The 23,066-nt window shown below is 39.9% G+C and overlaps 1 long non-coding RNA gene across 1 annotated transcript in view; it reads left to right on the top strand.

The window, feature by feature from the left end:
* The window catches only part of LOC135416777 (uncharacterized), a 28,592-nt gene extending 8,186 nt beyond the window's left edge, over positions 1-20,406 (top strand). Inside the window, exons 2-6 of the long non-coding RNA XR_010431715.1 lie at positions 749-946; positions 4,991-5,146; positions 14,573-14,674; positions 15,923-15,997; positions 20,178-20,406. This is a non-coding gene — a long non-coding RNA (uncharacterized LOC135416777). The remainder of the gene's footprint in view (positions 1-748; positions 947-4,990; positions 5,147-14,572; positions 14,675-15,922; positions 15,998-20,177) is intronic.
* The last annotated feature ends 2,660 nt before the right edge of the window (positions 20,407-23,066 follow it).

The following is a 23,066-nucleotide window of genomic DNA, read 5'->3' on the forward strand; positions in this document are numbered from 1 at the left end:
TTGACTGTGTGTTCTGATGTGGGACTTTCCTGAGGAATTAAAGCTGTGGCCTTTGATCTGCTCCAATGATATGGGTTGTGATTCACAGGGGCACTGATGGCAATAAACAGAGCAATTCCCTTCCCTGTGCACTGGAAGAAGCTTTGCCATTGCATTGGCTTTTTAAATGCCCTCACTCTGTGTGTGTGTGTACATATACATTTTATATGTTACTGCGTCTCTGACTTGATTCTGCACATTCACAACAATCTGCTGCTACTAATAACTCCCTGTGCTATGTTAGCGATACCTGCCAAGTAATTCTGGATCCTTCCCCTGCGAGCGTGCTTTCCTGATGGCAAGTACCTAAGACTGCAGGTTATAAAAAAAGCCATTTTATTAAGCTGAAGTATAAATATGTGTTTGTGTGATGATCCCAGCATATATCAGCATGCTGGCAGTGGGGGGGAGTGAGAGTGCTACACAGGGGCAACAAAAGCAGAGATCCTCCTGAAGTGCTTGGGAGGCATTTTAAACGTCTTCCCCTTTTGATATATATTGTTTTTAAGGTGCTGGTTGCAAATTTTGTAACTAATAACGTCACCTGATATTTCTAACAACTTAATGAATACTATGACAAATATAAATAGAGTTTCAGTAACACAAGTTTCAAGTTTATATTAAAATGGAGCAAGGCCCTCAGTAAGACATAGCTCCTGCTTGACTGTGTGCTGTAAAACCTCATTTGAGACTGTGCCTGTACCCACAGGATCTTAGAGCCCAAACAGAAGAGAAGGATTTCTGTCTTCATTTTTACAAATGAGAAACTGAGGCAAACGAGTCATGAAGTGCTGTGTCCAGATTGCATGGAGACGGTGTAATAGAGCCAGAAAATGTATTGTGCTATCTTCCTGTCAAAGAGATGTGTTGCTTTCCTGACCTTACTGTTATGGAAACCTTGCGTGAGGTGAGTAGCCTTTCAAGAGTGGGACGCCAGACTGTATTTCTTTTTCCCAAAATAAATTTGTCCGTGCCACTAGAAGCTCACCAGTAATCAGGAAATATTGCTTTCCAGAGAGACAAGATGCTTATCAGGTGGCAGTGCTACATGTCTGCATGGGGTGGCCCGGGGCTGGAGTACAAGAGAGGCAAGGGTGGGCAGGCAGCAGCTTTTCTGCTCTTTGAAAAGCCCTTTTTTGGGTGCTGAGAATCCCCTGTGCCATCACCCCCAGGTGCCAGCCACATCCTGCCATCTCCGCCACTGTTCGTGCCTGTTTCAAGCCATGCTGTCACTGATAGCAAGCAGGGAAATGGTTTTATTCACATTATTTATTGAATTAAACATGGGTAATGACATCTCTGAAAAAAAAAATATTCAGTCAGATTTAGGTTGAATTTACCACAGGAAGATATAAAAGGTAAGTGTAAGCAGAGGGGAAATGAGAAATGCACAAGAAATAAAGTAATAACGATTAGATGAAGTGACAAAACTGTTGGGTTTAGCTGAAGGAAGACTTATCTGAAGCAACATCTGACTGTTGGCCCGAATCTCATCATAACCCAGACCTTAATGCTGGCACCATCCCATAGAGTGCCTGAACCCTGTTGAACACAGGGTACAGCCTGGCCAGGGCAGCCTTTCTCTAATGGTAATAAAATGCTCTACCAAGTAATTCAGTCATTCTAAGAAGCTTAATTTATGATTTTGCAAAAAATTGTCACTCTCTTCCGGGTTTCAAACTAACTTGAGAGGATTTAAGCACAATGTTAGTAATGCCACTTCTGTGGCAAAGCCATAACCATGAAGGAAAAGAGAAATAGGAAATAATGAGGAAAACTGTGTAAAGCAGAACAATTCTCCAGGTGCATTTGTAAGAGCATGTTTTATTAGACACGATTATTTTCTGTGCTGTTTATTCAATCACAGCATCATCTCCATCCTCCTTTTCCTCAGCTCCTCTGCAGTCACCGTTACTTCACATACTGCTCAGTGGAAATAGATACATATTTATTCACTCTGACCCCAAAAATAAGTTTTGTGGCATCTCTATCAACTTGCTGTTGTTCGATGTGCAATGCCAACATACAGATTCAGCAGGAGAGCAGTGTACAGACTCCAGAAAAGAGAAGTTTTGTTCAGTCACAAATGTGTTGTTCATGCTGGCCCAGCCATGTGCCCTGCTGGCTGGCATGGGGGCAAATATTGCCTTTTTGCTGCAGACCTTACCAAAGAATAGCACTCGTTCTCTTTTTGTTTCCTTACATCCACTCTTTCATTCTTCCTTTTAGGTTTTCCATCTCTCAATGGAATCTGTTCTTCAAAGGTTCTGCTTCATTATGGAACCCTTTGGTCTTCTCCATCTATGTCCTCATCCACATAGATTCCCACAAATGATTTACTCTTCATTTATTGGCTCCTCTTTTATCCTATTCTTTTAGCACCTCCTATTCACAGATGCTCCACTCTCTCCTTTTTGTACAATCATATCTCATGGGTGATGCACAGTACGTGACCCACAACGTCTTTATTTAGTTTGAATTCAACAGTTCTTCCTAACGAAAGCAACCTCAAAACATTTGCTGCTTTTTTCACACTGTTTTTTTTTGTTTTGTTTTTTTTTTATGTTCTCTTGCCAAGACACATCTATTTGACTGGCCCTATTTCTTTACACCTCTTTCCAAAAAACCAGTGCAATTTTCCCTTTGATATTAGCAGTTTCTCTGTGTCCACTCATTCCACCTGACTTCTGGTTACTGACGAAATCTGCAAGTAAACTATGCTGGGCTCCAGGACCTCTACTTTATCAGACACACATATTAGATTGAGTTCTTTTGCATGTTATACTTCAGAATGTAACCCCATTCTACTTAAGAGGTCTTTAGACCCTGTGCCAAATGATGACTATGTTACATTACAATTACATATCCACACTTTGAAGAAAATGCTGTTTCTGTTGCGACACTGTTTTCATCCCGTCTAATGGTTTTTATTCCCTAGGAAAGTAAAAGATCAGAAAGCTTCTATTAACCTTGCTCTCCTAAATGTTTGAGTAGTTAAATTCTAGGTCACTATATTGATTCACGAGGCAACAAGTAAATTCTGTGGTTGGTAAGTATCTACCAGTTGACTAGGCTTTACCCAATTCCATCTTGCTCCTGCAGCAGCATAATATTTCCACTGCAGTCAGCTTATGGGTACAAATGATTGCATCTGCATCTTGATTTATTCCTTACTAGTTGGAAATATGCAGTGTCAAGTATTGAGTGAATTTTGCTAGTCCTAATGAGGATTCAGTGTAACAAGATTTTCTCCAGCTTCAGCCTTGTAGAAAAGTTTTCCTCCATGTCTGTCTTTTCAAATCAAAAAAGATACAGTGTGCTGGTATATAGTATATTTTAGTTCCAGTAAAGTTTTAGGCTATGCTAAAGAAAAGGAGAACTGTGCACTTCAGTCCTACCCCTTATACCACTGTGGTATTGACAAGAAGCAGAAAAAAATGGTTGGGAAGATGAGGATTAACTCCTGAGTCTGGCCGGGAAGATGGAAAGAAGGGTTTTTAAGGCCTGTTAACTCTCTTGAACTAGAAGATCACTAAAAAACAAAGGGTCAATAGCAGAATTTAGGGCTCAAAAAGGCTGTACTGAGTTGCTTAGCACACAACAACCCATATATTTAAGTGGTTTGCTAGTCTAGTGTTACTAGAACATATTGTTTTCTCCCCTAAATCCTTTCTTTTCTGACTTATATGCATTGGAGAGGAAGTAAATAGCACCCTGTTTTATGGCACTGAAAGGCTCTGTCTAGATTGATAGGAACCACAGCAGCCTTCCTGGATAACATGAATTTTTTTGTGATGGCAGAGTGTCTGACCCTGACCACATTAATCACTCACCCAGGCGTTTGTCAGTCCAGGTGTTTCAGAACTGGTCCTGCTGCTTGCTTAAGAGTGAGGTGCCAAGAGGTGCAGTTCCTGTTATGAAAAGACATCCACTCGGCTGCTGAGCTAAAATCAGATTGTCACTGATTTAAAATTCTGATATTGCTGTCCATCACACTAAAACGTGATAATAGTTCCTGTAAAGTTAGTAATCCTCGTGCTAATGCAGTGTTATGTAGTAATACTCCTGACCAGAGTAAGCACGGAGATTTGGTTATTATGTAGAACAGTTATAATAAGAAATATGACTGCAAAAGCAAAGCAGTCAGTTGAAATTGGTCTATAATTAAATGCTTAGAAAATTCTGTGCTTAGCTCATTTTAAAATCAAGTGCTTCTTTGTAGCAATTTCCTTTCTTTAATTACAATTTCCTGTCTAGTTTGACATTTACAATGCAATCTTGGGGGACATGTTTGTGATTTATTATTCTTGCTCCTATCAGGATATCACTCGGCAGAAATGAGTTTATAAAATAAGAGCTCAAATTATTATGGCCTTTGACCAATAAAGCTGGCTCATAATTTCAGGCCTGAGAAAAGATTAACATTTTTGACAATCAAATGCAGAATTACCAATGGGGGATGATTTTGAAAACTATTTCAATTTTCTGAAACATTGTACATTTTTAATAAGGAATATATAACTGGTTATATATTGGAGCACAGGCTTAAGAGTAGAAAGAGCAGTAGAGAATTGTAAAGCAAACCTGAAAGGAAGACTTTAACATCTAACATTGTTTAGCCTCTTCTGAATGAAACTGAAACTGCTAAATCAACATTACTTGAAAATTACCTAATGGAAGAGATATAAAAGCTCAGACAAGTTCACAGCAATGCACTCTCCTTTTTCTTTAGCATTCCTGACTCCATAGGCTGATTCATCCAAAAGGGCTAGGAAATTTTTCTGGTTTTGATTTTTTTTTTTTCCAAACCCTACTGAACAAATTTTTTTCTTGGTTATTATTTTTCTTTTGGGGTCTCATTTAGAGAAACAGATGCCCCTGCTAAACTGCATAAACATGATCTATTCTGCTGTCACTGCTTTTCCAATGATTTTCTTTGTCCCCGATTCAGGAAAATGTCATTGTTCGGGACAACACAGAAGTCAAATGAATTCTCCGTGACTTGTGCAAATGTTTGAAGTTAAATGTGAACTTCTCTGTGACACAAAGGAGGCATCCTGCCTTGTGCGTTGTGAGGAGTGGGTTCTGAAAAGCTCCATCCAAAGTGGTAGGTGTGTTTTTAGTGTTAATTTGGTGTAATGTCAAAATGGATGGCCTATAAAATTATATTGAAGGAGAGAGAAATGGTATTGGCAGGGAAGAAAATCTGTATCTTTGGAGATCTTTAAAACAGCTCGTGTACACATTGCTAGGAGGTGCAAATGCTTAGCACCTCTCAAAGTCAGGCTGCTTTTATTTAGATGCCAGCATATAGAGTTAAGAGCCTATTTTTAAGTACTGTGAATTAAAATCATTATTTTAAAGAATCTGTCCTCCCTCATGCCCAAGATGAGAAAACATGGTATTAGTTACTTTGTTTTAGTACGGCAAAAGTGAGAAAGCGGGACGGCTCTGACTCCAAGTAGTTCCCAATGGCAGGGATAGAGGTCCTGCATTTCAGAACTCCTGGGCTCCACTCCAGCTGCCTGCACTGTACTCATTAGTTATAAGCACACAAAATTTCTGTCCTCCCAAAGCAGTCTCAAAGCAAATAGCATTCCATAGGATGCTATTTTACTTCAGTGACGAGCTTAAGTAAATGTTCAAACATGTCTCCCTAGGGCACCTGTCTCCTGTTTTAACAGGGAGGAAGTAATATGGAAATTGGATACACCCATGAAGAGGTGGGTCATGATCATTTGCACTGCTGCCCTGAGCAGGGTCTGTGGGAGACCTTGAAGGAATGAGGGGCTGCTGTCTTCCCAGAGACAAGGCCCCAGGCAAGACCATGGGTTGGTTAAAACGTGCAGCTCTGGGGTGGGAAGGAGGAAGGTTAAACCTATGGAACTACATTTGTTTGCTTAGAAAATTACCTGAGTAGCTCTAAAAAGTTATATGGTGTCTGGAGTCTATACTTTCTAGAAAGAGGAGGAGAAGAGGAAAATTGAGTGAGTAGTGAGACCAACATATCTTCATAATCCAATGTCAAAACAGAATGGAGGTTTGATGGCTGGATATGTTTGATTTTGGACTGTGGCCATTAATGACGACTAGAGAGCCCTTTTCTCCAACCACTTCCATTGCTTAATTATTTTGTTACAGAGTTACCTTGGGAAGGAGATAGGTATGTTAACTTGTCGTCTTTGCAACTTGGTACTAAGATAGAAAATAATCAAGAATGCCATTATGATTTAGTCTGGAAAGGCACGTGTTATGAACTCAAATATCTTCTAGCTATAAAAAGGTTTTATGCAACCATAAAATTTCAGAGTTTATATAGAAGTACACATCTGCCAAAAGTCTCCATTCAGTCAAACTCTGAGACATAATAGGTCATGCTCTGTCTCCTCTCATTAGACCCTGGCTAGGAGGCCAGTACTGGCAGTTCAGTCTTTCAGGCTTTCTAAAAGTCTTTCAGGCTTTTAAGTTTCTCTAAACTGATAGAAAAGTTTTCCCTATTGAGTAGGAGTCAGTTCGGAAATCCTCAGTGTGTTCTAATTTGACTTGAATCCCTAAATTGAAAGAATTACCTTTCCAAAATCTTCTCCCTTTTCTCTGAGGATTATGTTATACTCTTTAATTCTGGGCTGGGTGAACTCCCATGCAGAAAGAAAAACATACTTATGAGACGAGGCTCCTCAACTGATGTGAATCAGCAAAACGTCGCTGGTGTCAATGAAATCATGCTAGTTTATACATGCTGATTACTTGGCCCTTAACATAACAAGATTTTCCTAGGGCTGTGTGTTTTCACTCTGTTAAATCTTTCAATCCACATATGGATAACATATATATATATTTTACTTATGCGCAGATGTTTTAGGCCCTGGATAGAAACAGTCATTTGGGTGCTGGCAGAATTCCTCTGTGCTAATGTTATTCTTTTAAAGTCATACCAGCCACGGTTTCAGGCACAGCCAGTGACAAATACAGCAGCACGGTGTTTCTTGGGAATGTACCACAAGCAGAGGGAAAGAAGAAGATCATTTTGCTGAATGATAATTCCCCCTTGGCATCACCACTGTAACAAGATTGCCACAGATAAATGTGTAATAATTCCCTTGTCCTGAGCCACAAATGGTGATTCTGTGGTCACAGCAAATTCTTCTATCTAACTTCTCTGCAGATGTAAGTTTCCTGATAGACTGAATTTATAAATATTTTTAGGCTTTCTCTTCCATTCTTACCAAACTATCTCTCATGTAGCGTCTGGAGTTTCTGCTGCAGAAAAAAAAATGGTACAAATCTTTCAAGGCATTGATTCCTTTTTAGTATCAATGTTCCCTTGTCTGTGGAAAACAAATGTAAAAACAGTTTGGTGAGAAAACAGGCACTCTGGTGTTGTTTCAACTTTAGCCTGGGATGCCTTCAGCAACTGCGATATATTAGGAGAAAAAGATTTTCAACACAAGGTACTTTGAAAATCCTCTCCTAAGTTCTTTATTTATGGACTTATTTGTAAATGGTCTTGTTTCCCAGAATATGAAGCAACCAGCACTCCTCATTATTTTTACCTGGACCTGCAGGATTAGGCCTCCTCTACCAAGTAGGGCTTTATAAACTCATATGAAGGCCCACTCTGTCATCTGAAGGGCTTGGGCTTTGTTTGTGTTCTTAGCAGTGGAACAAGCCACATCATCTAGCCTGGACACAACACTGATTAATTCCAACTCCTGAAGAGAATCAAAGCATTAGCAAACATTACCCTCTCAGAGTGTCTCTTGGGTGTGAGCCCAAGTACAGAGATGGTCCTTTTCTTCCATTGATCACATGTGAAGTGTATCTCATCTGACTCTCCTTGAAATCTGTGGGGGTTCTGTCATTAAGTCAACAGTAAGCCCACAGTTTATTATTTGTAATGCATTTCTTATTTGTTCAACCCGAGCACTCCTTTTGCTGTTTTCTGGATAAGCAGAAAGTTCAAGAGGGAACCTGATTCCAGTTTCCAAATTTTTTTTCCATGGATTCCAACAGCTTCTGATTTACTCCAGTTGGAATTCAGAACTAGGCTCGGCATCCTTGCTTCTCTGTTTTGACTCTGCTCAGCAATGAAGAAATGCAGGAAAGAGATTGGTGTGCAGCAAACAGCAGCACTATTAGACTGTGAATTTTTGCACGTTTTGCTATTTCCTAATGTTTGTTTGGATTTCACATACTGCCCAGGCAAGATTAATTGCTTGCACATTTCTGAAAATTTAGTCCAATGATCTCTTTTTCTATTTCCTGGAGCATGTATGCTTTTGGCTGCCAAAAATAACTCTGAGAGACAGGTTACATGGAAGCTGGGATTATCTATGGAAAGTAATAGTAGTACTCTCATGCACAAAGAACGAGCAGGCTGCCGATTGTAATATGTTTAAAGGGTCAACAGAAATCTATAACTGGTCAAGAAACAAGACAAACACAAGCCACCAGTCTGATGGGAAAAGCAACATCCATTAAGTCCATTAAATTTAACATTGAAATCAATGTTTAAACCACAAGAAGTAATTAGTGTAATTCATATTACAGACCTTTGGATTTTTGAAACCAGGTTTAATTATATTGAAAAATGACAGCTTCATTTGCCTTCTATGGGTAGGTTACTACCACGTTCCTGATACTTTTATTAGGGCTGGGTGCCGATACCAGGTTTTTAATGACATTAAGCAAAGTAGTGTTTCAGCCATTTGAGGATCTATAAATCAGGTTAGATTCTTTTTGAATGGAGACAACACAGATCAAGTGGCTATTAAATCATTTTCCTTTATCGCTGTGAAGTAGAGTTGTTCACTTGACACAGCAGCCCATGGAAAAAGAAAAAGGTTGTAGAATGTGGAGCAATATTTGGATTCCCTGGCTTCCTTTGCCTGTATCAATGGACAATTCATGAGCTCCTCCTAAGCTTTTGAAAGGTATCTCGTAATCCTTTGCCAATACAAACTCCACATAACTTTTACAAGGTCTTTCATTAGTAGTCTCATATTTGAAGAAAGATGAAGTGATACTGCATCTTCTGAACTTAAAACCTTTTAGTATTGATGATGTTGACAAGTATAGTAAATGTGGCCATTTTCAAAGTATTTTCATTGCTGGTTTTGAGGAAGATAAAATGTTTATCTTATTTCTATCTTCTTGATGTACTTCCACATGCTTTACTTGTCTCTTCTTTTCTGAGAGTTCCTTTGCTGCTTCTGTTTAATTTGGGATCTTTTATTTATGGGCTACATTTTTGCAAAGCTATTAGTAAAGCTCATGGAAAACCAGTGATGGCTTCTCTTTTGGCTTCCAGTAATGCAAAAATACTGCATGGGTATGCAAATAATTGTTGTTAAAATTAGTACCTCTTGCCCTGGAACTACTCCTGATTCTACCCTGTATTTGGCATGGAGGAGGAAATTTCATATTACTGAGCAACAGGCCTCCTTCCTCATTATGCACATGCAGAGAAATAGGAATGTGTTTATGAGTGTACTGAAGCCATGAGCGTGCTGTGATTCTGCTTCTGTGTACCTGCTGAGCAACCCAAAGTGTCTGAGTACAGGAGTGTGTGACTGAAGATTGTGTAGAAAACCATCAAGGAGTGGGATAATTACTTGGATTATCTTGGTGTGTTCTCATTTGTTTAAACTGGTAACAAAAGTAAAGCAAAACCCACTGAATTTAGGTAGCTTTAAATTGTTTGAAAATATCCAGCTTCTCCCTACATCAGAGAAAATAAATTTTGAGAGATGTAAATTAGGTGATACTTCCTCACAGACACCACAAGGCCTTGGATCTCACGGTTCCCTTCCCAACATGGAGGCCCAGTATTTATGCATTTGTCTTTACCATAGTGCAGGCTGGGGATATGGGGAAGCAGTGAGACCCCAAGAATGCTCTGCCGCACCTTCAAAGACAACAGATAAAGCTGCCAAATAAGAACCCAGGAAACATAATAGGTATTACCACAAAGAGGGTGATGAGCCATATGCAGGAATGGCACCATCAACAAGCTATAGTGATGTTGGTGCAGAAGACAAAGTAAAGTAGAAAGAAAGGGAGGAAGATGTGGCACAATTTCAAATATGGGATCATTTTATCAACTCTTTGGGTGAAAAACGTGCTTAAACTGGTAGAGAAGAAAGCTCAGCATCCAGGACTGAGCAGTACTGAAGCACTCTACCAACAAGTGAAAACAGTAATTCTCTGTACCACTCAGAGGCATTTGCTGACTGTGGGGATTATGAGTGCAGGTACAAGATCTCTTTATAGGGCATGGGAAAAAGTCTGTGTGTGGAAAGAAAGATGGAAGGAGAAGATTCCAGACCTGTAAAGAGATTTGCAGCATAGATTACTCTTTGGGCATGTTGATACTGTATAGATAGATGTACACTCATCGTGCCCATGCTACTCACTGAAAAAAATCCTTCTCATGAGGGATTATTAGCTCAGGCTTGGTGCCAATCCAATCACATGGCTTCTGTCAGATTGGAGTGTGGGCAGAGCTTGCTCATGACTGTTTGCAATATGTGGTGTAAACACGCTCAAAGAGTAATAGCAGGTGGTAGCAGAGGAGGTGGATAGAAAAGAAGACTTGGAACAAAAGATGTTAAGCTTCATTTGCTGTATGATGAGCCAAATTCATCATTGGTGTAACGCCCTGAAGTCAGTGGAGTTACAATAATAAAATTAGTCCAAAGAATCATATCCATCCCTGGCACTCCATGCAGTGCCTTTGATCTGATGAGGTATATGTCATGGCAACATCTTGCCTGCTGAACTCACAACATGATTCCTCCGGGGTGAAACATCAGAAAAAAAACCTCACAATGGCACTAGGAAACCATGAGCTAAGTTTTAAATGTACATTTCAGTTTAAAATCCTGGCAGAGTTTTCTTTTCTTCCTGCATATTTGTCCCAAATGGTAACAATATAATGAAATCTTTGGCCACACAGTCAGGGCTCAAAATGGGATTAATTTCTTTCTGTTTGGCTAGTACAAATAATTGCACATGAAGAGTTTATGCAATAGCAGAGGGGGTTATTTTGTCTTGGCAATGGTTTTGTCTGGAGCAATGGAAGAAACTGAGGTAATATGAATATTGTATTTAGCTTTCTTCATCCACAGAAGAAAAAACAGTGTTTCATTTGGCACTCCCTACTTATTAAAGTGCTCTTTTGCATTGCTTCCCAGCTTCAGCTCTGCAACTCCCAAGCAGGCCAAACACAATTCCTCTCACCTCACTCCTCCTTCCTAAAATAAAACTCCAGGAAAAGCCAACACAAATCTCAGAAATACAAACCGAATATCCCCCAAGAACCAAGTATGTTCTTCTCTCTTGTCATTATTGAGTAAATGCACTCAGAGGTTGTATTAGTTAAACCAGATCCTCAGCTGGTTTAGGTTTACCTACCTTGGGTGAGTTCAGTGAAAATGTCTCAATTTACAGCAGCTGAGAATCTGGCCCTCATTAGTAAAGGGGTTAAATAATACAGGATCAACTAACCTTCAGGATTGTGTGCTACCTCTGACACTGAGATTTGTGGTCTAGAAGGCTGAAATGGCTGGCTGTCTGATGTGATAAGATGTGAGGAATGGGTGCTCAGGGACTTCTCTGCTGAGCAACTGCTGCTCAGAAGGGCTTTTACCCTTTGGGTTACCCAAAAGCACATTTTTTCCATTGTTCTGTAAGAGGCATAAGTTACTCTTTTTCTCTGCATCTCCACTCCCTCTTAATTGTCCTGTAGTAAAGAGGGATGTTGCAGATTGCAGCTTTGCTGTACAAAACTTTCTCTGGGCTTGACATCCCACACGTCTGGGAGCAGAACTGTGCTTGGTGCTGGTGCTGCCCATGAGCCCTGGGCAGAATAGCTTCTGTAAGGCCACTACAGAAGAGTTCCTATAGAAATATGGATTCTACAGTTTTTGTCCTCTGTGGATTTTTCTCTACTTGTTCTTGAACCCGTTGTAGAACCTCAGCAAAACTGGGTGAGGAAGAGGTCTCAAAGCTGTTTAATTCCTTCAAATGTGTGGAAAAATGTGGGGCCAAAGAGGAAAGGAGGTAAAAGTCATACATGCTCACCCAATTCTCTTTGCAAGGAACCTAGAGGCCACATATCTGTCTGATCCTAGAGAAATGAAAAAAAAAAAAAGGTTTTTATTATAATTTTTGCTTCTATTCATAAACTATCTGCTTACCAGGCAATTTAAGCAGCTTAAAAAAGCACTGAGGTGCAACAGAACATGTAATTTGCAAGTAATATATCAGACAAAAGTAGTTGGTTTTTTCTGCTCTTGAAATTTCTATGAGCAGATCATAATGTTGTTCTGTGCTGCCATTTTGCTCAACAACCTTTTGTGAATTTTTTTCTACTGCTTTTCTTGATCCCCCTGGGAAGCAATTTGATGCAACTAGCCCACACCGAGCAGTGTGGCCTCACCACAACTTGGGCAGATGGGTTATGTGTTTGGATGAACAAGGAAGCAAGTGCATCTGGCTCAGATTTCACCCCTGAATTTCAAATTCCTTTTCTGCTAACACCATCCATATATGAGAGTTGGAAATGCATTTTGCACAATTTATTGTTATTCTGATTTGTATTAGAGTTGTGCAGAGTGATCCCAGACAAGACAGGGCCAAGTGTACTTAATTAAGGTATAGACCGTAATATAGACCTTGATAGATGCAATCTGTTTGAGTTTACAACTGAGACAGGTAAGAGAAAAGGAGGAAATGGAAGCACAAAGGGGTAAAAGGACTTGGTCAAGGTCACATCTGTGTAAGTAAAACTTGATCACTCGAATGTTCATGGCAAGTAAATATGAAAGGAGAGCAGTCAGCCAGAGTAAATTCACTTTAAAACCTGAATGAAAATAATCAATAGTATTCACCCACTGTGTCCCAGATGCCTGAATCAATTTGATAACAAACAGTTTGTTCACTTTTTTTTAGTTATTTGTAAAGAAGTGGCTTGATTGCCAGTGTGCCTAATTCCAGACATATGCCAATTCCCTAACGGTAGTGGAGCTGCACTATTGCATGCCAAGACTGAGGCAGATACTCGGCTCTTTCCTGCTAGATTTTTCCCAGAAGATCTGCAGTCAAATCCCTGTTTAACGACTATCAGACAAACATATGTGCTGCTTCGTGGATCCACTTTCTATTCAGTGTAAACATGTAACAGTAGCTTGGTTCCTGAGCTGCGGTCATGGCCCTGTTTGCAAGCACACGCTTTGGGCTGCATGTAGCACACGAGTTCAGTGGCACTTGGGTGTTTGCTGGGAGTCATTCGTGCTGTGGCACCTTGGACTTCTTCTCCCCTTAGGAGAATGGTCTGCACCTAGTCCCTCTGGCAGGATCTGGCTTCATTAGCAGATCCCCTTCTGGAAGAGGCCGCAAGAAGGCTGAGCTCAGCAGAAACTCTCTGAGCACAAACAATAGCTTGTGCTCAGAAAACATAAGGCTGGTGCTTCTTGTCTGTCAGCTCAGGCAGACTCTCTGGACACAGCCATTGGGTAGATGTAAGAGGCACAGAGAGCATTTACAGAGACTCAGGCAAAGATTTTGTACCAGTCATTGCCACTGCCATCCTGTACGGGGGTCTTGTGTAGCAAACACCGGGCTGTGGATCTGAAACCCAAAAGACTCTTCTGGCAATTGGATTATTCCCCAGATGGCACTGAGATCAGTTGAGGACAGGTACCTCAAAAACATTGGGGTCTCTTTATACTAGGTGATAATTTGGCCTATTCTGCACAACCCTCCTTCCCTCCATTTTCATTTAGCAAAGGGTATATTACACCTTTGGGCTAACAGATTATGTGTATTTTCAATTTTTTTCAATTTTCTATTACTTAGATTGCATTTACCTTTGAGGCGGTGAGTTCTGCTTACAGCTTGGCTGAAGTTCTCAAAACAGGCAGACTATTTCTGTTGTTGTTCTCCCCAAATCAGCAATTGAATGTATTTTGAAGTACTGAGTATTGGTGGGACAAATACACCTTTCTGCAAGTTATCTATCCTATTCTATCAGCTGAGTGCTGTAAAAATCTCCAGAGCACGTAATACTGCTAATTCTTGATTGCCAATCATTTGGTCCAAAACATCAGCCATCAGATATTTCTTGCACTTAGTCCCTCTGTGCAGACGAGCTATTCATTAGGTCTTTGCCAATTCATATTCCTTTTCCCATCTTGCTAGATTCTACAGTGTTGTTTTTCCATCCTCTTTGAAAATTCAGTCACCGTGTCAGTGATTGTTGTGGAAAACAACACCACGTGCATTTCATCCTCTTTTGGCTGTGTTGCTCAGGTGAAGGACTACCCTTTGCTGAAAGCAAATCAAGTCATGAAGGTCTGGACTAACACCGTTGCAGAAAAGGGATGTTTTTAGTACTGAGACTCCTGGCAAAAAGTCTGATACACCCTGAACAGTAGAACCTTGATCTGTTACGTATTGGACTTGCATGTGCATCTTTATTATTGAAAGTTCAAAGGAACCTGTTTCTTTCTATGTCTTCTGTTCTGTGCAGGGAATGATTGACCTATTCCTTGCTTCATTCACTTGTGTGACTACCACAGCTACTACTGTTTCCTGTAAGAAACCATGGAGTTGCATGTTGAATATTTACCAGGTAATTAAAGAATATGAAATACTGTCACTATAAGCATCTTCCCTGTTAAACATGCATGGTCATAAAATATTAAGGGAAACTAGATCAATCTATGGAAGATACTCAGATACAAAAGTGTTTTTTGTAGGTCACAGGAATTTATAAAAGAACTTGCTGCATATTATAGAGCTCTGAGCTGTATGACCCTGTGGATATGAGAAAAGTATGCCCATCAAGTTACTGGCACACAACTGAATCTTCACATAGGAGAGTAAAACTTGGTGTTAAATAATGCCTAAAAGCAAATAGAAAGCACCTTGTCTCTTTCAAATGGCATCCTTCCAGGAAATGCAAAAAATCAATATATTTTAGTAGCTTATGATCTCATTTAAGTGATTCAACACAACAAAATTTCAATGACATTTCTTTTTTCTGTGACTGTTGACTTGTCTTTTCTCTCTGAATGGCAGTACTAGGTTTGGATTTTTTTTTCTTCCTTTCCTTAGGACTATGTTATGGAAGGCAATCTGTCCAGGGGAAAAAACATACGGTGTGTTAAGCTACTAGAGATTAACAGAGGCCAAGAAATTAATGAATGCTATGGATTCTATAGCTCTGGTCTGGGGAGGGGAAAGGCTTGTGCCATATCAGGCTGGCTGCTCTACCCCCTGGGACTTGTCGGATTGTCTCCTACCGTAGATGTCTGTGGTTTTGCCTAGTCTATCTCATGTTGATTTTTCACAGAACAAGGGCTGTACTTTTCTTTTAACTTATCTTATAGCTGCCTTGTACAGGAAGTGTAGATGGCTTATACTTCCCAGTCATATCAGTTTTTATGTCTGTCTGAATGGGATTATTGCTTTGGCCTCAGAAGATGTTATACTTATTTACATTTGAGTTAAGCACTGATCATCCCCTCCTTATGATTTCACTGCAGAAAAAAGGTGGTGGTGGCACTGAGCAGATAAATCACAAAAGACACGCTTCATCTGCCTGATCTCTGGTCTCACTTCTGCCCTTAGAAATAGTGCAATAGTTCAAGTTTATAGCCTTTGTGGATTAGAAAGGCACCCTTATGTTGTTGAAAAGAGAAAATGTCCTTAAACAGTGTTATTGACAGTTATTACTGTTGTATCACTGAAGACCAGGGCTCATTGTGCTAAGTGCTGCGCAAATGTATTCTGGAGGGCTTCCCTGCTATAAACAGCAATATTTTTGTTAGAAGCAGAAGGTCCTGTTATTCCTATGACTCTTTGCCCTATTTTGCAGCTCAAATAGCACATAGGCAGTCATGCCTTAGTAACAGTCGGAAGAACCAACTTAAGACTGACACATTTCTGTCATGTGAGTACTTCTTTATATCTCCTGTCTTGACCATGTTTGGAGTTTTGCTGTCTTTATTCCATGGGCAATTTACCACACTTCATATTTGCAAAAAGTAACCACCTGAAGCAAACAGATTGAAGAAACCTAAACAGATTGAAACAAAAATTTGAAGTTGTCTTATTTTCAAAACTAAATATTTGGATCTGTAGCTTTTGATCTTTTATAATAAGTACGTGGTTAGATTAACCTATGACTGACTCATTTAGAAGGCACTACAGAAATAGTGGAATTGGAAGATGCCTATAATTTTATTCTAGTCAGAAAATGCAGTTCTTTACTCTTTCTGTAGTTCTAGTCTAATGATACAGGTTGCCCCTAACCAACACATACCTAAGGGCAAAAAGGCGCTATAAGCATCCCAGATGATGGTGCTGGGGAGGCCTGAAAGATTAGATATGTCTTCTATCCCTGTGGGTTTTATTGGAACATATTTTCCTTCTCTCCTTCCATTCTTACATGACTACTCTATTTACACATGGCAAACTTCTCAGTCTTTAGCTTTGGTAACAGTATTGCTGAAGCCTTGAGCCATTCATGGTCCAGGGCTCCTTTCAGTCCTTTCCAGCAGTGCTACTGCCTGGCCAATTATTTTATTGTGTTGATGCATCTTATTTCCCCTCTGACCAGCTCTTATCTCACAACAGTCTCCACATTTACTTTGGTGTGTCCTTTTCAAAATCGAGTGTTCAGAACTAGGTCAGCTTCAATAAGAAAGGTAAATGTGGAGTGCTACTCTGTGCTCAGGAGCCTCTTTGCCCCTTACAGAAAGAACCTCTCACGTTTCTTCAAATTTAATCAGCTTTTAATGGCCTTATTTATTAGTTTTAAGTTGGTAAGATGCTTTCGTCCGAAGAGCCAGAAAGGATACCTCACATAGTAAAACATTAGTATTGTATGGTTAGGCACAACTTCAGAATGTCTGAATTTTTATCTTGCTCTTTTTGGTGGATTAGGACCACATGAAACTTATTCAGTAATATCTGTGTTTAAGAAATGGGAGCTTGGATGAGATTTCTGGCCGTAGAGCTGATTTTCTGAGTGCCCTTGGGTGAGTCAGTTGCTTGTCTTTGTTTCAGCTCGGTCTCTGCCAGGCTGATGTAATATTACATGCCTAATATAGGTGCTAAGGAAATAAATTAATGAATGCCTGTGAAGCATGCAGATCACTGATGTACAGATCAGTTCTTCTGAGAGACACCAGCATAAAGCTTCTGGAGAACAGAGGTTGGCTTGGCAGGTTGGAGAGTGAGAAAACTGTCAAAGAAGTGGACAGGAGGCTGGCAACAGGAAGTAGGAGAGAGCCTGAAAAAATTAGGGCTGATATAACAAAAAGGCATTCATTACTTGTTAAGGAAACTCTAAAGAAATCTGAAGCTGGGATGTTCCCATCAAATTTGGACACTCAGAACTCTTAAATAATCCACCAAATTTGAGTGGGAAGTCTAAAGAAAGACCTTCTGAAAGGCACTGAGGCACACAGAAAAATCTATACACATACAGATTCATTTAAGCCCCGAAATTAAATAAGCACTAAACAAGCCCTGACAAATTGCTCAGAAACATAGTCTAATGAAAAGCCATATTGTAATCCTTCCTCTATGAATTATAGTACATATACAATAAATGCCATGAATTCTGCAGGGAATGTGAGAATGTAGGTACCTATTCAGATTGGAAGCCATAAAAAAAAGGAACTTCTAATAACAAGTGGATCCTTACATTTTTTGAAATAACTAAAATAAGAAAGAGACCAGAGGGAGTGAAATGCATAAGGAGCGGAAAATCCTGAACCCATGCTGGCCCGAAAGAAGTATCAGAAAGAAAGAGCTCCTTTAAGTAAAAGAAGTCCCAAATTAGACCTTTGTCTGACCAATTCAATAAGAAAGGAACAAGGAATAAGGAAAGTCATTCAAACGTATTCATTAAGTTGCCAGAGAAATGCTTATTAAAGAAACCCTCATCTTGATTCCTTTTTTTGGGGAGAAGGAAAAAGAAGAAGGAAGGGAAAGACTTTTTTTTTTTATTTAACACTAATTCTTCAGAAGCATTCTTCCTATTATTCCTTCTATTTTGACTTACTGTATTTGAAAAATATGTTGTCTTTTAAATAGATTTATTCCTTTCAACAGCTTTTGACATCTTTTGTCAGAAGTTCCTTCATTTTTCCAGTTTATTTCTTAACGTGTATCTGTATAAGTGGCTTCCACTGTATTAATTGATGTGTTTGTGTCTGTTCAGAGCAAATGCATTCTCCTCACAGGGATTTTAACAGGCATTTGTTTAAGTGGGTTTTGCTTTTCTGTGTCTATTTCTGCTTGTTTTTCTGGTAGAGAAGGAGACATTACTAACATGCAGCCAACATAATGAGTCCCATTAACTCCCAATTCAGCTTGCTTTTTGACCACCTCTCTTTTAATGACTGTACTTTTCTTGACTGCAAAGTTTGGGGAATAGGAAAACTGTTCGCTCTGCTGGATTTTAATACATGTTTACATCCTTCTTTGCAGAACAGCACCACCTCTCAATTAATGTTACTCTTAGCCTTAAAAAAGCAATTGGTAATAAATAAATGTGAGCGTGTGTGTTGGAAAAGTGTGATGCGAACCAGAATTTCTACAAAGGCTGCTGAGCATTTTTAGAGACTGAGCAGCATTTGTGTTCTAATATTTTAAAGCTTTTCCATTGATCTCCTGTTAACTGAGAAGCAAGAATTAACCTCAATGACAGTGCTAGTAGCTCTGCAGTCTATTTTGGCCTGTTCTTTAAGTAAAAAGAGCAACCTAGATGAGAATTTTGTGCTTCACTGGATATTGAAAGATGAGGCAATAAACTGCTAAACTTGAGTAATCACACACTCCCAGAGGAATGCCTCAAATGGGGTTGGTCAAAAACCTTGAAATTCTAGCCTTCTGCACACTGCCTGGGCTTTAACATTTGATGAGAGTCATTATAGTGGGGGACTGAATACAAGTGTCTTCTGATTACAGACCTTCCATTAAAAGTTCCCACCAGTGTGCCTTTCCATAGAGAAGCGTCAATGGGATTAAAATCTCAATTCACCCCAGTCAATTCTCCAGTAACACGATTTCATTAGAGGCAGGCAGGGAGGAAAATGGACTAGAAAGCACTGAAACAGCTGGTGTATAAATTATAAAGTGTACTTTCTACTAAGTGAACACACCTTCCGCTCAGCCACATTACTAATTAATGTGTAGGGTAGCCGATTTTATGTAAATTGTATTCTTCCTCTCTCCTGTGCTTTGGTTAACAACAGGTTCTTCTAAATCTTGGAAAAAGAAAGATTATGCAAAGCTATCATCATATGAAAATAACGTATTAACATACTGCCTGTGAACTGTATCCAATCAGTTCCTTTTCACTGGCGTGTGTACAAAACAATTAAAATCAAATTTATATTGCACTTCTTTAATATATTCTGGCATTAATATAATCAACGAACAAGTGTTAAAAAGTCTTACAGGCCTATTCTGCTTTAAAATGATATGTTTGTTCTCAGGGTTAGTGGATATTTTCAGCTGCTTTAAAAGGGCACTAAAAAGAAAAGTTCCAGGCGTACGAACACAACTCTGGCAGCCATCAGTTGATGTGGAGTCTGTCTCATTTTTTAATGGCAGCCTGTTGCGTTAATTTTTTTATGTGGTGTCTTTACACCTGGACTCTGTCAGCTGTTCTCCATGTTACCTGCAGCATATTTGTTTTCAATTATTGGGTGTTGCTGAATAATTGCTCATAAAGGTTATGAGACCACTGAATTACCTGGATGACCCGCAGGCTGTTCCGGTGCCAGGCAGACACACACACCTGCACACCCAGGCTGTCTGCATGCCTGCCAAGCCCCAGGATTTCACCTGGAGGCTGAAGGATGGCTCACATGCCAGCAATATATCCTTATTTTACATGTTTCATGCTTTGAGGCTATGTTTTCCCTGTCTGTTTTCCTTGCTGCTTTTGGTGAACTCTCAAGTGATACCATGTAGGAAGAACTGAGATATTGTGTCACTGCTCTCACTGGTGCAGACTAGAAGATCTCAGAAACCAGCAAACTGGTGGAATGTCTGTGAAGAGGTTATTTATTTCCCATGGTTATCCATCCTTAACAATATCTGCATCTCTCCAGGAACAGTCCCCGTCAAGAACCTCCACCAACAGGGCTACTCTAACTTTGCTATGTCTTATCACCTCTAGCTGCAGGTAAGCCCATTTCTCGTCCTACTCCCCAAGGACACAGAAGAGATTATTCCCTTCTTTGAATTTGCCTTTTACTTATTTTGAGACCCTGTCCTCCCTCAGACACATACACAGAGAGACTAATGCTAGTGCCCAGCCAAGATGATTCTTAAAACCGTGATCATGAATCTGGAAATAACTGTTTTCCCCCTCCCCTGGTAGTGCTGAAGCTGTCTATAAAGACACGTCCCTCCAAGGAGACCAAAAGAGAACACATTTCCTAGGAGAAATAAATGACTGAGCTGCTCATATAACTTCTGAGCCTTTTTCTAAAGCAAAACTACTCTATATGGCAAGAGGCAATTGAAAATAAAGACTTAGTGTGCACATGTGTATGAGCAGGGTAGTGTTGCAGAGTTCTAGTGTGTTACATCCCTGAGACCTACTCTTGCTTTTAGGATGAGAGTTCTATTTCTTTAACTTACTATTGAATCTTATGATTCTGTAAGTGAAAGGGCAAGGCTCTGTATGTGCTCTCTCCTTGACCATTGCACTTGCACAGAATTAATTTTGGTGGTGCCTTTCCAGTCATGGGAAATGTGCCGGTGAAGTCCATGAGCTGCTGGGGTACGGGCACGTGGAACTGTGCTTTCTGCAGCACATGGATTCTTTACAGTAGGGGGGAGAAGCTGTGACAGAGACAGTTTCTCCGCTGAAAACTAAGCTGAGACTGTAAGCTCACTTCAATTTGGACCAGAGGATAGTAATCAACCATGGAGAAAATGTCAGTGCCTTTCCATTAAGTGACCCCATGTCATCCTTATTTATGACTTCCTAACAACAAATTTAGCCAGATGGCCTTTGTGATTGGCATAATTCCAGTCTGAAATTGCAGATTTGAATTCTTGAAAGTACAAATGGTTGTTCATTTAAATATCCAACCTGTCAGGACAGAAACTGTAGGATGCTTCTAGGTTATGGAGTAAGTGATAAAAACATGCCACCTGCAAAAGCATGGATTGGGTCCTAAAACTCATTATCAAAAATGGCTTTTTAGGCTTGTACCATTTCTTTATCCTCCTCGGCCTTTTGCAACAAAGCTGTGAAATGAAGGTGGGTGAGAAATGCAGAGGAGAGAAAAAATGCTAGATTCATTGCCAAGTACTTTCTTTTCATTCCTCATTTCCTACTAGATGATTGGGAATGGAACCAAGTCAAGCAGCTGACTGACAGTGTACCTCATACTAAACACTAGATCAGACCTACTATGTTTTCCTCCTTTATGGTGTTGATGGCATAAGTGGAACCTGCAGACTGGCCCTCAGCCATGACACAGAAGACAGCCTGTAGTTCTTTATAGGCACAGAATAGGAACACAGGAGGTGCACATTTCACCCTTGGTCACAGTGGTGGAAGCCCATTAGCTGAGGCCACATCAGTGTCAGTGAGAACTGAATGTAGCCAAGAAGGTCACTGTGCAGAGCTACAGATTACAGTACTTATCTTCCCTGATTGTTCAGTACTCGAGGTAAATGTCCTCTGTCTCACTCCCTTTGGTTCTAACTCACTGTTAGATCCTTCTCCACTGGCTGATGGACAGCTTGGTGCCATTCTACAAGTCTGTTAGGACTTGGTAGTGCTGCCCTGGTGCTCTAACTACTCTCTAAAGGAAAGAGGACAGACACAGCACACTCGTACCCAGGTTTGCTTTCCCACTTATAGAACCAGAGAAAATGCTCTGTTTTTCTTTCAGAAACACTTTACTGATGAACCTTTGCCAAATAGGGTGAACAAAAAAATCTCAGAAGCCTCTGAAGGTGATCCCCCCAAAATGGCCCAACAGCTGATAGCTGAATGGCCAAGCTAACAGCTTGTCTGGTCTTTTGCGATGTTGCTCTTCTTGGAGGGAACAAGTGTATGGAAAGATGAGTTGTAGTTATGATTTTCTGGGCACTTCAAAATACAGTTAGAAAGAAGAAAAGAAGCTTCTTTTTCCTTGGGTGGTGTTATCAGGAAGGTTGAAAGCTGACAAGTGGGTTTTTAAGTGATTCAGTCTTGCATATCCTCAGCCAAGGAGATTCTTGCATTTCTATAATTTTCACAAGGGCTTTTTTTATGTTGCTGTATTATTTGTATCAGTGTTTGTTGGACTCATGGGAAATTATCCCATTTGTCTTCAGTGGATACTGCATAAGACTCAAAATGAGAAACACACCCATAAAGTTTGTTAGGATTCAATATGTAATTTTTTTTTGTGATAAGGAAAATGAAAAAGATAGTTGTAGTTACATTTTAATTACATTTATTGAATATACACATTGTCTAGAACCTAGAATATCTCTAGCATGGTGGAAGACAGCAAAAGAATGGGATTAGGGCAGATGAAGAAAAGATCTCAGGCCTAAATAATGATACAGAGAGGATAACCAATTGTAACAAAACCAAACTGAAATGGTTGAAGTTGTCTAGCTTTAGGGGATGTTTAGTTTCTTAACACAAACTGCCAGAAATAGATTTTAATTTCTGCATGTGTTCTGTAATTATTTTTGTTTCTATGTAACTGTGAAATTGAGTCTTTTTGCTTCTGCTGATATCAGGTCACTTTTGAAAATGAAGTGTATCTCAGAGAACAGCAATATTATTATTATTCCAAGGCTACATGTTTGGGCAATTATGCAAACATCGTCTTACTGTCAGTCAGTAAAAACCTTTCCCAAAATACCTGGACCCTTGAATTAATTAGACTTCTCATCTCTTCCTTTGAATGCCACCTTGTTAGGGGGCCACCTCCTGCCCAAACCCATGCCAAAAGTCCTTCCCTCAGGTCATTTTATCATGC

This window comes from Pseudopipra pipra, chromosome 6 (assembly GCF_036250125.1).
Source record: "Pseudopipra pipra isolate bDixPip1 chromosome 6, bDixPip1.hap1, whole genome shotgun sequence".
NCBI lineage: Eukaryota > Metazoa > Chordata > Aves > Passeriformes > Pipridae > Pseudopipra > Pseudopipra pipra.